Below are 5091 nucleotides of genomic sequence, written 5' to 3'. Positions count from 1 at the left end.
TTACTCGGGGTCGGAGTCCCTGGAGTGTAGATTTAGAGTTTATTCGGGGTTGGGGTCCCTGGAGTGTAGATTTAGAGTTTACTCGGGATTGGAGACCCTGGAGAGTAGATTTAGAGTTTACTTGGGGTTGGAGACCCTGGAGTGTAGATTTAGAGTTTACTCGTGGTTGGAGACCCTGGAGTGTAGATTTAGAGTTTACTCGGGGTTGGAGTCCCTGGAGTGTAGATTTAGAGTTTACTCGGGTTGGAGACCCTGGAGTGTAGATTTAGAGTTTACTCGGGGTTGGAGTCCCTGGAGTGTAGATTTAGAGTTTACTCGGGGTTGGAGTCCCTGGAGTGTAGATTTAGAGTTTACTCGGGGTTGGAGTCCCTGGAGTGTAGATTTAGAGTTTACTCGGGGTTGGAGACCCTGGAGTGTAGATTTAGAGTTTACTCGGGGTTGGAGTCCCTGGAGTGTAGATTTAGAGTTTACTCGGGTTGGAGACCCTGGAGTGTAGATTTAGAGTTTACTCGGGGTTGGAGTCCCTGGAGTGTAGATTTAGAGTTTACTCGGGGTTGGAGACCCTGGAGTGTAGATTTAGAGTTTACTCGGGTCGGAGTCCCTGGATGTTGATTTAGAGTTTACTCGGGGTTCGGAGACCCTGGAGTGTAGATTTAGAGTTTACTCGGGGTTGGAGTCCCTGGAGTGTAGATTTAGAGTTTACTCGGGGTTGGAGTCCTTGGAGTGTAGATTTAGAGGTTACTCGGGGTTTTCGATCCTGGAGTGTAGATTTAGAGTTTACTCGGGGTCGGAGTCCCGGGAGTGTAGATTTAGAGTTTACTCGGTGTTGGAGTCCCTGGAGTGTAGATTTAGAGTTTACTCGGTGTTGGAGTCCCTGGAGTGTAGATTTAGAGTTTACTCGGGGTTGGAGTCCCTTGTGTGTAGATTTAGAGTTTACTCGGGGTTGGAGTACCCTGGGAGTGTAGATTTAGAGTTTACTCGGTTTGTAGACCCTGAGTGTAGATTTAGAGTTATTCGGGTTGGAGACCTGGAGTGTAGATTTAGAGTTTACTCCGGGGTTTGGAGACCCTGGAGTGTAGATTTAGAGTTTTCTCGGGTTGGAGTCCCTGGAGTGTAGATTTAGAGTTTACTCGTGTTGGAGTCCCTTAGTGTAGATTTAGAGTTACTCGGGTCGGAGTCCCTGGAGTAGTAGATTAGAGTTTACTCGGGGTTGGAGCCCTGGAGTGTAGATTTAGAGTTTACTCGGGGTTGTAGAACCCTGGAGTGTAGATTTAGAGTTTACTCGGGGTGGAGACCCTGAGTGTAGATTTAGAGTTTACTCGGGGTTGGAGATCCTGGAGTGTAGATTTAGAGTTAACTCAGGGTCGGAGTCCCTGGAGTGTGGATTTAGAGTTTACTCGGGTTTGTAGACCCTGGAGAGTAGAATTAGAGTTTACTCGGGGTTGGAGACCCTGGAGTGAAGATGTAGATTTTACTCTGGGTTGGATTCCCTGGAGTGTAGATTTAGAGTTTACTAGGGGGTTGGAGACCCTGGAGTGTAGATTTAGAGTTTACTCGGGGTTGGAGTCCCTGAGTGTGAATTTATAGTGTAACTCGGGTCGGAGTCCCTGGAGTGTAGATTTAGAGTTTACTCGGGGTTGGAGACCCTGGAGTGTAGATTTAGAGTTTACTCGGGGTTGAGCCCCTGGAGTGTAGATTAGAGTTTACTCGGGTTGGAGTCCCTGGAGTGTAGATTTAGAGTTTACTCGGGATGGAGACCCTGGAGTGTAGATTTAGAGTTTACTCGGGGCCAGAGCCCCTGGAGTGTAGATTTAGAGTTTACTCGGGGTTGGAGTCCCTGGAGTGTAGATTTAGAGTTTACTCGGGGTTGTACACCCTGGATTGTAGATTTAGAGTTTACTCGGGGTTGGAGTCCCTGGAGTGTAGATTTAGAGTTTACTCGGGTTCGGAATCCCTGGAGTGTAGATTTAGAGTTTACTCGGGGTTGGAGACCCTGGAGTGTAGATTTAGAGTTTACTCGGGGTTGGAGTCCCTGGAGTGTAGATTTAGAGTTTACTCGGGGTAGGAGACCCTGGAGTGTAGATTTAGAGTTTACTCGGGGTAGGAGTCCCTGGAGTGTAGATTTAGAGTTTACTCGGGGTTGTAGACCTGGAGTGTAGATTTAGAGTTTACTCGGGGTTGGTGTCCCTGGAGTGTAGATTTAGAGTTTACTCGGGGTTGGAGACCCTGGAGTGTAGATTTAGAGTTTACGCGTGGTTGGAACCCCTGGAGTTTAGATTTAGAGTTTACTCGGGGTTGTAGACCCTGGAGTGTAGATTTAGAGTTTACTCGGGGTTGTAGACCCTGGAGTGTAGATTTAGAGTTTACTCGGGTTTGGAGACCCTGGAGTGTAGATTTAGAGTTTACTCGGTGTCGGAGCCCCTGGAGTGTAGATTTAGAGTTTACTGGGGGTTGTAGCCCCTGGAGTGTAGATTTAGAGTTTACTCGGGATTGTAGACCCTGGAGTGTAGATTTAGAGTTTACTCGGGGTTGGAGTCCCTGGAGTGTAGATTTAGAGTTTACTCGGGTTCGGAGTCCCTGGAGTGTAGATTTAGAGTTTACTCGGGGTTGGAGACCCTGGAGTGTAGATTTAGAGTTTACTCGGGGTTGGAGACCCTGGAGTGTAGATTTAGAGTTTACTCGGGGATGGAGACCCTGGAGTGTAGATTTAGAGTTTACTCGGGGTTGGAGACCCTGGAGTGTAGATTTAGAGTTTACTCGGGGTCGGAGCCCCTGGAGTGTAGATTTAGAGTTTACTCGGGGTCGGAGCCCCTGGAGTGTAGATTTAGAGTTTACTCGGGGTTGGAGACCCTGGAGTGTAGATTTAGAGTTTACTCGGGGTTGGAGCCCCTGGAGTGTAGATTTAGAGTTTACTCGGGGTCGGAGCCCCTGGAGTGTAGATTTAGAGTTTACTCGGGGTAGGGGCCCCTGGAGTGTAGATTTAGAGTTTATTCGGGGTTGGAGTACCTGGAGTGTAGATTTAGAGTTTAATCGGGGTTGGATACCCTGGAGTGTAGATTTAGAGTTTACTCGGGGTTGGAGACCCTGGAGGGTAGATTTAGAGTTTACTCGGGGTTGGAGTCCCTGGAGTGTAGATTTAGAGTTTACTCGGGGTCGGAGTCCCTGGAGTGTAGATTTAGAGTTTACTCGGGGTTGGAGACCCTGGAGTGTAGATTTAGAGTTTACTCGGGGTTGGAGTCCCTGGAGTGTAGATTTAGAGTTTACTCAGGATTGGAGTACCTGGAGTGTAGATTTAGAGTTTACTCAGGATTGGAGTCCCTGGAGTGTAGATTTAGAATTTACTCGGGGTCGGAGTCCCTGGAGTGTAGATTTAGAGATACTCGGGGTTGGAGTCCCTGGAGTGTAGATTTAGAGTTTACTCGGGGTCGGAGCCCCTGGAGTGTAGATTTAGAGTTTACTCGGGGTTGGAGTCCCTGGAGTGTAGATTTAGAGTTTACTCGGGGTCGGAGTCCCTGGAGTGTAGATTTAGAGTTTACTCGGTGTTGCAGTCCCTGGAGTGTAGATTTAGAGTTTACTCGGGGTTGGAGTCCCTGGAGTGTAGATTTAGAGTTTACTCGGGGTTGTAGACCCTGGAGTGTAGATTTAGAGTTTACTCGGGGTTGGAGACCCTGGAGTGTAGATTTAGAGTTTACTCGGGTTGGAGACCCTGGAGTGTAGATTTAGAGTTTACTCGGGGTTGGAGACCCTGGAGTGTAGATTTAGAGTTTACTCGGGGTTGGAGACCCTGGAGTGTAGATTTAGAGTTTACTCGGGGTTGGAGTCCCTGGAGTGTAGATTTAGAGTTTACTCGGGGTTGGAGTCCCTGGAGTGTAGATTTAGAGTTTACTCGGGGTTGGAGTCCCTGGAGTGTAGATTTAGAGTTTACTCGGGGTTGGAGTCCCTGGAGTGTAGATTTAGAGTTTACTCAGGGTCGGAGTCCCTGGAGTGTAGATTTAGAGTTTACTCGGGTTTGGAGTCCCTGGAGTGTAGATTTAGACTTTACTCAGGGTTGGAGACCCTGGAGTGTAGATTTAGAGTTTACTCGGTTTCGGAGACCCTGGAGTGTAGATTTAGAGTTTACTCGGTTGCGGAGACCCTGGAGTGTAGATTTAGAGTTTACTCGGGGTTGGAGTCCCTGGAGTGTAGATTTAGAGTTTACTCGGGGTTGGAGACCCTGGAGTGTAGATTTAGAGTTTACTCGGGGTTGGAGTCCCTGGAGTGTAGATTTAGAGTTTACTCGGGGTTGGAGTCCCTGGAGTGTAGATTTAGAGTTTACTCGGGGTTGGAGTCCCTGGAGTGTAGATTTAGAGTTTACTCGGGGTTGGAGACCCTGGAGTGTAGATTTAGAGTTTACTCGGGGTTGGAGACCCTGGAGTGTAGATTTAGAGTTTACTCGGTGTTGGAGACCCTGGAGTGTAGATTTAGAGTTACTCGGGGGTTGGAGACCCTGGAGTGTAGATTTAGAGTTTACTCGGGGTTGGAGACCCTGGAGTGTAGATTTAGAGTTTACTCGGGGTTGGAGACCCTGGAGTGTAGATTTAGAGTTTACTCGGGGTTGGAGTCCCTGGAGTGTAGATTTAGAGTTTACTCGGGGTTGTAGCCCCTGGAGTGTAGATTTAGAGTTTACTCGGGATTGTAGACCACTGGAGTGTAGATTTAGAGTTTTAGCATCGGGGTCGGAGACCTCTGGAGTGTAGGATTTAGAGTTTAACTCGGGGGTTCGGAGATCCCTGGAGTGTAGATTTAGAAGTTGACTACTCGGGGTTGGAGTACCCTGTAGTGGAGAGTTTAGAGTAGACTCGGGGGTTCGGAGTACCTGGAGTTGTAGATTAGAGTTTACTCTCGGGGTTGGAGACCCTGGAGTGTAGATTTAGAGTTAATCGGGTTGGAGACCCTGGAGTGTAGATTTAGAGTTGTACTCGGGGTCGGGAGTCCCTGGAAGTGTAGATTTAGAGTTTACTCGGGTTTGGAGACCTGGAGTGTAGATTTAGAAGTGTACTCGGGTGGTAGCAACCCTGGAGTGTAGATTTAGAGTTTACTCGGGTTGGAGAC

Source organism: Carcharodon carcharias, chromosome 27 (assembly GCF_017639515.1).
Source record: "Carcharodon carcharias isolate sCarCar2 chromosome 27, sCarCar2.pri, whole genome shotgun sequence".
Taxonomy (NCBI): Eukaryota; Metazoa; Chordata; class Chondrichthyes; order Lamniformes; family Lamnidae; genus Carcharodon; species Carcharodon carcharias.
This window is presented reverse-complemented; position numbering follows the sequence as displayed.